We start from the raw sequence: 10,292 nt of genomic DNA on the forward strand, positions 1-10,292 counted from the left end.
GTATGTGTCTCTGTGTGTGTCTGTGTGTGTGTGAATGTGTGTGTCTGTGAGTATATGTGTCTGTGTGTGTGTGTATGTGTCTGTGTGTGTGTGTGAATGTGTGTGTGTGTCTGTGAGTATATGTGTCTGTGTGTGAGTGTGTGTGTGTGTGTGTGTGTCTGTGTGTGTGTATGTGTGAGTGTGTCTGTGTGTGTATGTGTCTGTGTGTGTGAATGTGTGTGTGTGTGTGTGCGTGTGAATGTGTGTGTGAATGTATGTGTCTGTGTGTGTGAGTGTGTGTGTCTGTGTTTGTGTGTGAGTGTATGTGTGTGTGTGTGTGTGTATGTGTCTGTGTGTGTGTCTGTGTGTGTGAATGTGTGTCTGTGAGTATATGTGTCTGTGTGTGTGTGAATGTGTGTGTGTGTATGTGTCTGTGTGTGTGAATGTGTGTGTGTCTGTGAGTATATGTGTCTGTGTGTGTGAGAGTGTGTGTGAGTGTGTGTGTCTGTGTGTGTGTATGTGTGTGTGTGTGTGTGTGTGTGTCTGTGTGTGTGAGTGTGTGTGTCTGTGTGTGTGAGTGTGTGTGTCTGTGTCTGTGTGTGTGAATGTGTGTGTGAGTGTATGTGTCTGTATGTGTGTCTGTGTGTGTCTGTGTGTGTGTGAGTGTATGTGTGTGTGTATGTGTCTGTGTGTGTGTCTGTGTGTCTGTGTGTGTGTGTGTGTCTGTGTGTGTGTGTATGTGTCTGTGTGTGTGTGAGTGTGTGTGTGTGTCTGTGTGTGTGTATGTGTGTGTATGTGTGTGTGTGAGTGTCTGTGTGTGTATGTGTCTGTGTGTGTGTGTGAATGTGTGTGCGTCTGTGAGTATATGTGTCTGTGTGTGTGTGAGTGTGTCTCTGTGTGTGCTAGTAGTGTGATGCATTTATTTTCTCATGCTGAACTCCCTCTGTGTTCCTGGAATGATGGTGTCTAAGTTGATGAAAACCAGGAACATGCAAATCCTGGACACTCCGTGAAGTCAAATAGGATGCACTCACAGATCCACACTGAAACGCTTAATAATCAAACTCAAGAGGACCAAGGCTGAGAACTGCGAAAGCAGTGACGTATGACTCCTCACTTACAACGCATCCTCAGTACAATTAATAGCCAATTTTTCACCTGAAGCCACAGGGGGCGATTAATAGCCAGTTTTTCACCAGAAGCCATGGGGGGCAGTTGTTGCCGTTCAGTTGCTAAGTTGTGTCCATCCGACTCTTTGCAACCCCATAAACTTCAACCTAGAAAAGACTAGAGGTCTATTCAAGAAAATTAGAGATACCAAGGAAACATTTCATGCAAAGATGGACTCAATAAAAGACAGAAATGGTCTGGACCTAACAGAAGCAGAAGATATTAAGAAGAGATGGCAAGAATACATAGAAGAGCTGTACAAAAAAGATCTTCACGACCCAGATAATCACGATGGTGTGATCACTCACCTAGAGCCAGACATCCTGGCATGGGAAGTCAAGCGGGCCTTAGGAACATTCACTACGAACAAAGCTAGTGGGGGTGATGGAATTCCAGTTGAGCTGTTTCAAATCCTGGAAGATGATGCTATGAAAGTGCTGCACTCAATATGCCAGCAAATTTGGAAAACTCATCAGTGGCCACAGGACTGGAAAAGGTCAGTTTTCATTCCAATCCCAAAAAAAACAATGCTAAAGAATGCTCAAACTACCGCACAATTGCACTCATCTCACACGCTAGTAAAGTAATGCTCAAAATTCTCCAGGCCAGGCTTCAACAGTACAGGAACTGTGAACTTCCAGATGTTCAAGCTGGTTTTAGAAAAGGGAGAGGAACCAGAGATCAAATTGCCAACATCCGCTGGATCATGGAAAAAGCAAGAGAGTTCCAGAAAAACATCTATTTCTGCTTTATGGACTATGCCAAAGCCTCTGACTGTGTGGATCACAATAAACTGTGGAAAATTCTGAAAGAGATGGGAATACCAGACCACCTGGCCTGCCTCCTGAGAAATCTGTATGCAGGTCAGGAAGCAACAGTTAGAACTGGACATGGAACAACAGACTGGTTCCAAATAGGAAAAGGAGTATGTCAAGGCTATATATTGTCACCCTGCTTATTTAACTTATATGCAGAGTACATCATGAGAAATGCTGGACTGGAAGAAACACAAGCTGGAATCAAGATTGCTGGGAGAAATATCAATAACCTCAGATATGCAGATGACACCACCCTTACGGCAGAAAGTGAAGAGGAGCTAAAGAGCCTCTTGATGAAAGTGAAAGAGGAGAGTGAAAAAGTTGGCTTAAAGCTCAACATTCAGAAAACAAAGATTATGGTATCTGGTCCCATCACTTCATGGCAAATAGATGGAGAAACAGTGGAAACAGTGTCAGACTTTATTTTGGGGGGCTCCAAAATCACTGCAGATGGTGACTGCAGCCATGAAATTAAAAGACGCTTACTCCTTGGAAGAAAAGTTATGACTAACCTAGATAGCATATTCAAGAGCAGAGACATTACTTTGCCAACAAAGGTCCGTCTAGTCAAGACTAAGGTTTTTCCAGTGGTCATGTATGGATGTGAGAGTTGGACCATAAAGAAAGCTGAGCGCCGAAGAATTGATGCTTCTGACCTGCGGTGTTGGAGAAGACTCTCCTTGGACTGCAAGGAGATCAGTCTTGAGTGTTCACTGGAAGGACTGGTGTTGTAGCTGAAACGCCAATACTTTGGCTACCTGATGTGAAGAGCTGACTCACCTGAAAAGACCCTGATGCTGGGAGAGATTGGGGGCAGGAGGAGAAGGGGACGACTGAGGATGAGATGGCTGGATGGCATCACGGACTCGATGGACGTGAGTCTGAGTGAACTCCGGGAGCTGGTGAGGGACAGGGAGGCCTGGCATGCTGCGATTCATGGGGTTGCAAAGAGTTGGACACGACTGCAACCTGTCAGGCTCCTCTGTCCATCACCATCTCCTGGTGTTCACTCAAATTCATGTCCATTAAGTCGGTGATGCCATCCAACCATCTCATCCTCTGTCGCCCCCTTCTCCTCCTGCCCTCAATCTTCCCCAGCATCAGGGTCTTATTCAGTGAGTCAGCTCTTCACATCAGTTGGCCAAAGTATTGGAGCTTCAGTTTCAGCATCAGTCCTTTCAGTGAATATGCAGGACTGATTTCCTTTAGGATGGACTGGTTGGATCTCCTTGCAGTCCAAGGAATTCTCAAGAGTCTTCTCCAACACCGCAGCTCAAAAGGGTCAATTCTTTGATGCTCAGCTTTCTTTATGGTCCACCTCTCACATCCATACATGACTCCTGGAAAAACCATAGCTTTGACTATACGGATCTTTGTTGGGAAAGTAATGTCCCCACTTTTTAATAAGCTACCTAGGTTTGTCATAAGAGACTTCAGTGTCCCACTTTTCTTTTTAGAAAGATATTGACTCATTTTTGCTCATGTTGCACTGGGGCGTTGCTGCAGAGCTGGGTACCGCGTGGGGCTCTCGCTGCACCAGCTTCTCTCGGGACACAAGGTCTAACGTGCTCGGGTGTCAGCAGTTGTGGTGTGTGGCCTTAGCTGCTCTGCGGCATGGCGGGTCTTCCCGAACCAGGGATGGAACCCTGTGTTGGCATGTGGATTCTTATCCACAGAGCTAGCATGGAGGTCTTCAGTGTCCCTCTTTTGATAGTGGATGGAGTGCCCGGACAGAAGGTCAGCAAGGAGGCAGAGGACGAGCACAGCATTGTCTGTTGACCGAAAGACTCAGCTTGCGGACCTTGGCTCCCTGACCAGGGATCAAGCGTGCCCCGCTGCAGTGGAGGCATGCAGTCCGCCGCTGCAGCCAGGGGGCCCTGAGCTGGTCTCCATTTTTAAGACGTCACTCTGGCTGCTGAAGAGAGGAGAGAGGGGGTCAAGGCTGGAGTAACAGGAGATGGGCATTGTCTGCTCCAGCCCTCAGTGAGGAAGGGGCCGGCCGGCTGGGGCGGGAAGCAGAACTCGAGAGTGCTCAGGCCGGCGGCTGGCTTTAGTTGCTGAGGACGAGTGAGGTGTTTGACTTCTGTCTACATTTCTAGTCTGAACAGCTGGGTGGACACAGTTCTTCTCCTGAGTGAGCTGGAGCCAGGTGGGGAGGGGCTGGTTTGGGAGAAGTGTCGTGAGTTCACCATCGGTTTTATCGCATGACATCTTAAAGATCAATCATCTTGCCAGTTTTTTTTTTACTGAGCAGTTGCGCTAGCTAACACTCCCATCAATGGCATACAAAACCGAGATTTTAAACCAAGGTTGCCTTGACGGACTTTGTTTTCTAGTCATAAAATGGAAAAACTAGATGGATAGATGGAGAAAAATTGCACCTCGGCCGTGTTGGAGGGTTTAGAGTGGGGCGAGGAGAGAATGGATGGGGAGAGTGCCTAGAATGGCACAGACGAAAATCCAGAGAACTACCACACTCAGCTGCTTAGCTGTGCCCGACTCTTTGTGACCCCGTGGACTGGAGAGCCCGCCGCATCCTCTGTCCATGGGATTTTCCAGGCAAGAGCGCTGGAGTGGGGGGCCATTCCTTCCTCCAGATATTTCTCCAGAAATATCACAGGTTGGATGAAACAATAACTGCCTGTGCCCATTTCCCCCACTGCTTTTGGAATGTGGGTCTCTGGTTCAGACTCTTCCCTCTCTGATGCTCTCGGTGCCTCCCCTGGGTCCCGGCCCGTTCCGTCCTGTGTCCTTCTCTTTCCTTTCAGAGACTTCTCAGCCTGCAAAGACCCCTCAGGTCTGCATCTCCCCAGCGGCACCCCCAAGCCCCCAGCTGCTCTTCCTGGAGCCCCCGAACCACCAGTTTCCTGCCACCCTGTCCCTTGCCTGCCCTTCCGTGCCCTCCTCCTTGCCTTCCTTCAGCAGATCTTCGGCGGGGCTTTGCTGCTCTGCTTTACTGAAAATGCTCAGATGAATGTCAGTCATCTGCTCGCCAAGCTGGATGGCCTCTCTTCGCCTGACACTGCTATCATCCCTCCTGTTTAAACACATGCTTGCTTGGTTCTGTGGGTCAGTCCACCCGGGTCATTAGCGACCACTCTTCATGTTTAGAGGTTGAAGCAGCCAGCGTTCTGGCAGGAATAGAGGGCCCTCTGACTGCACTATCTGCAGAGCTGGGTGTGGGCGGGGCAGGTGGCGAGTACCCCGGGGAGGGTCCCCCGGCCTGGGTACGGAGGGAGGAGGGGCGGTGGACAGAGAGGGATGCGCACACGGCCGGCGGGCCGGGGAGGAGGAGGATCCGGTGGACCGACCTCTTCCGCCTCTGCGGCGCGTCCTGCTGGCCGAATCGAAGGACAAGGACGGGCAGAGCAGAGCGGCCCGGAGGCGGGGTGGGGATGAGAGGCCAGCCAGCAGGGCGGCGGGGTCATCCTTCCCGGGAGCGCGTCCTCCGTCGGGGCCTGGAGACACCCCCAGAGCGCACCGGCCTGGGCGCGCCCCCGGCCAGGGCAGTCCCGGCGGTCTCGCGCCGTGAACGGCTACCCGTGTCTCTGTAACGTTCCTCTGCGGCCTTCGAAGCACCTGTCAGAGACGCCGGCGCGGCCGCCCAGCCCCGTCCTCTGCCCAGCGGCCCAGCCCTCCCTCACCCGCCTTCTGGGTCTCCGCCCGGCGCCCGTGGACGTGGGCCTGGGGGCTGCCCCGCTGTTCCCCGGGCAGCCGCATCGCCCGCTCTCCGCCGCAGGCTCTTGCGCGCCGGAGGCTGCTGGTGTCCGAAGCAACTCGCGGTGGTCAGCACATGTGCCCTCGTCGTCAGCGGGAGGCAGGTGCTGCGTGCCAGCCGAGGGGCCCCGGGGCGCCCCTGCGGGAGCTGGAGTGGGCCGAGGCCCGGGCGCCGAGGGTCCGGGTCAGGCCCCGGGGCCGCCATCCGCGGCTCCTTCCCGCCGGGCGCCGTCCAGAACCCCTCCAGCCTCCGCGCCGCGCGCCCCCGCACTGCCTCTGCGGCCCCTCTCCGCCTGCGCCCGAGGCTCAGCCCTTCTCCCCACTCCACGCGGGGCTCACGTCTCTGAGACGCAAGCCCTCCTTCCTTAAGTCGTCTCGGAACATCAGCTGCCTGCCGCTTTCTTTACAGACCTGGAAGCGCTTGGGCAGACAGAGGGCCCAGAACCGTGCCTGCGTTTTCTAGCGTCCCTCACGGCCAGGTGCGCCCCGCTGAGCCAGCAGGACTTCACGGTCCGAGTGTGCGCGCCGCTCCCAGCTCAGCCCCGGCTGGAGTGACCGGCAGGACCCCCTGCTGTGGGGCGGCTCACAGCCCGGAGCACAGCCGCCCTCTCCACCACCTACAGGAGCCTCTGCAGGCGCCGCCTGTCCACCTGGGGGAGACGGCGGGGAGGCCACAGGCAGCACTCCTCAGGCAGGGGACTGGGCGTCACCGCAGGCGCCCTTCTCTCCTTTCCGCGTTCCGCCCGCCCCGCCGCGCTGTCTTCAGCTGAAGGCGGTCCTCAAGCCTGAGTTCTGAGCCACTCCGAGAGCCCCCCACCTTCCATGGTGCGCCCCGTCCTCACGAGGTACACACTTTCAGCTTCTGCTTTTCTCTCGTTAACCTGTCTTTTACGGGGGCCGCAGCCTAGAGTGGAGGGGGAGTTACTTCTCCACTGCAGGTGGCGTTCGCAGGTGGGGCCTTTGGGGGGAATTAGGTCCTGGGAGCAGCGCCCCGCGAACGGGCTTAGTGCCATGTTAGGAGGGCCGGGCAGCAGCCTTTGCGTGTAAGGCAAGGCGGGAGCCATCTGTGAGCCAGGAAGAGGGCTCTCACCTGAACCACCCAGGCTGGCACCCTGAGCTTGGACTTCCAGCCTGTAGAACCGTCAGAAATAATTTCTGTTGTTTATGAGCCGCCAGTCTGTGGGGTTTTATTGCAGCTGCCCTGCCTAAGACACGGATGTAAGCAGCCACAGGCATTTTCCAAGATGTGTCCTCTTCTGCAGGAACACGCGAATCCTCACGTGTGCACACTTGCACACACACCCCTCAGCTGCTCGTAGACCATCTCAGCATCACCTTCGCTGTGAAGCCTTCCCCGATTGCCTGCAGAAGCCATGTTCGTTCTGGCTCTCTGCTTCCACAATTCCCGTTTCCGACCATGAAGGAACCCTTTCCCCATCATATTTGGTCGTACGGGAGCCTGGCTGTCCCGTCTGAGCAATCCTCTGTCTTATTAATCTGCACGCATCAGCACGCTGCCCACACGTGTTCATGGCTCAGAAATGTTCGGTGAGGGAGGGGTGCAGGACAGGCAGAGCCTTTGAAATTGTGGTTTGTCTTTATAGCAAAGAACTGTATTTTCATCTATTTATTTCTCAGCTAAAGGGATTTGTGCATCAGAGAGGCCAAGATTGCTTATCCAAGGTCAGCTGACTTCCCTGCATCTCAGCTCCATCGTAGCAGGTGGGCTAGAGGGCCCTTCTCTGTATCAGCAAGTGAGTGGATAGCAGCAGGGAAATAACCAGAGACATGAGGTTCTGCACAAAGCCAGGTTTCCTAAAACTGTGCTGTGGGCTCCTGGCTGGATTATATTGGGGAAGAAAGTAACGCAGGGCGAGGTGGGCGTTCAGCATCTCTGGCCACTTCCCCGCTGCTGTCCACCGGCCTTGCGGATTCAGAGAAAGGCCCTCCAGCCCACCTGCTACGATGAAGCTGAGATGAAGGGAAGTCAGACAACCCTGGAGAAGTAATCTGAGCCTTGACATTGTATGAGTCCGTGGAGAACAACCTGGATATCATCTTAACGGGAGCATCGGCAAGTCACCCAGATGAGCGCTGCGGTGGATTGTGGGGTTTATGGGCAAAGGAATGAAAGGGATTTCTTTGAGTAAGTTTGAGTCAGCTTGGATGCCATGACCTTCTAGAGCTTGTCAGGTCCAAGGGGAGCTTTTCAAAGGACTGCGGCTTCAGTCTGTAGCTGGTTGTGCAGGTGTTTAAGACTGAGTGACCCCGAGGGCACAGCGACACAGGAAGGCCAAGGCCTGACCGTCTTTCCCGGAGGGTGGCTTGGTTTTGGCCAGGAGTTTTCCGAAGGAGTCCTGAAGTAAGGAAGAGGGAGAAACACAGCCACCTTGGTGTGTCCAGGTAGTGGGTGGGGCTCAGAAGTGGCGGCCTCTTTGTTGGGGGCCAGGGGCTTTTCCTGAGGCTTGCCAACAAGCCACCTGATTCACTTATGTTTCCTAATACGCAGAAAGAAGCAAGCAAACAAATTTTTCCAAAGACACCTTTATTGCTATCTGGTCAAAGAAAGAGAAAATGTCACCTGTGCACACGCAGAATCCCTCACCCAAGTCTCTGGCCCCTTCCCCGCTCCATTTCCCCACCTCTTGATGTCACCATTGCCGTGGTCACCCAAGAAGGTGGCAGACAGAGAAGAGACCCATCATGGAGGAGGGATCCGAAGACAAGTTGGATATTTAAGACTTCGAATTCACATTTTCAAGGGATTAGAAACCTTTCTCTCTCTTCAAAGGAGAGTTTAATGGGGGTGGGGTAAGGCTTTGTATCAGGCCCACAAAGAAAGGGGGCGCAGTGACAGGTGGGCGTTCTCCTGGGAAGCCCGGGTCAGCCTTCTAACGGAACACGGAGCAGCACCATCTCCTCGTGCTGTCCCGGAAGACACAGTGACGGTGCAGTCCCAGGGAGGAGCAAGTGAACACTGGTGGAAGTCTCACCAAGACCGCAACTTCTGGCACACTCCCCAAAGCAGGCAGGACTGACGGACACACGCGTGGGGTCATCACCCGCCTAGGTCACGTCTCTGCCAGCCTAGGGGTTTCAAGGCGAGATGTGGCCAAAAACATTTGGATCTTCAACCAAAATTATGTTGTCACCTTTCAACAGAGGCACAGGCCTTCTGTAGGGTAACCGACTATAAAGGCAGAGGTTCCGAGCAAACCAGAGGTTTGTTTCAATGCTGCGGCAGCGCTTGTGAGCTCAGAGTGTTTCACGAGTGATTTCTGTGCAGAAATGATTTTGAATATGAGAGCTAGTTAGTCCCTGTAAATACTGGTCAACGACTGGACTCTTGAATCTGTGGGGAGAGGACTCGGGTTCGGACTCTGATCCTTTGTTTCTCCTCTCTCCAAGCGCCCAGCCCTCACCCAGAGGCTTGTCCGTCTGTGCACCTGAGCCCCAGGGAGCGGCTTCTGGCTGCTACATGGGGGTGAAGACTCCAACACAGTGAGAAAGACGGAATTTCTTGGAAAGAGCAGCGGGGTGAGGAACACAGACTTCCTGAGAAACGGAACGGGGTGGGAGGTGCAGGCACCACAGCCCTCCCAGTGGGGAGCTATGCATGTTTCTCCACAGGGAGGTGGAGGTGTCCAGCCTGCAGGGACAGAGGACGGTCCCTCCGAAGCCTTTTACTCCCCACTCCTCCTGCCGGGTCTTCATCATCCCTGTTGCTCTAAGTGTAGCATACTGATCAGCAGAAAGAATGGGAAGCTAAGTGTAGTATACTGATCAGCAGAAAGTATACTGATCAGCAGGAAGAATGGGAAGATTCCTGATTTTCAAGAAACCAACGCTAATTAAGGGTTAAGAGTTCAAGACTGGAGTGGCTTGCTAGAGAAGCAGGTTGAAAGTGGTTAAACTGTGAAACCGTCCCAGGCAGCGTGTAAGGCGATAGCTCAAGTCCTCTGTGCCCCATGAACTCTGGACTCGGCCCCCACGCCCTGCCTGCCCTGGCCCTGCTGATGGTGAACCGCCGGCGGCAAGTCTCCAGAGCTCAGACTCCGCTCAGCCCAGGCCACCTGGTGATAAGGAGCAGGCCGGCACCCTTCCGTCCAGAAGACTCAGAGCCTGGGCAGAGGCCGGGCGTGGGCATGGAGACCTCGGGCTGGGCAGGAACAGGTGAGCACCCGGCGGACAGGGCGCTGCGCGTGCACACACTATCACCTCCGAGCATCCGCATGAGCACACACCCGACCTCCTCTCCTTCCTGTGCACACACACATGCACCCGCTCAAACATGCCTGCGGGCACAACCCCAGCCTGCCTTCCTCCTCCGAGAGTACACACACTGTGCTCCTCGAGCCCGCTCCCCCAAGTGCACACATCTGCACGCGCGCGCACACACACACACTCTTCTGGCCTCTGTGTGCACACTCTGGCACCCATCCCCTCCTACTGGCCGTGCACACATGCAAGTGTGCCCCCATGCCTGGCCCCCGTGTGTATACACACTCATCTCCACACCTTCCACTGCTTCCCAAGTGCCTACGAAGTGCGTACACACCCCCAGCCCGTGACGCCCAGGAGCATGCACGTCCACACACACCAGGCCTC

This window comes from Budorcas taxicolor, chromosome 12, assembly GCF_023091745.1.
Source record: "Budorcas taxicolor isolate Tak-1 chromosome 12, Takin1.1, whole genome shotgun sequence".
NCBI lineage: Eukaryota > Metazoa > Chordata > Mammalia > Artiodactyla > Bovidae > Budorcas > Budorcas taxicolor.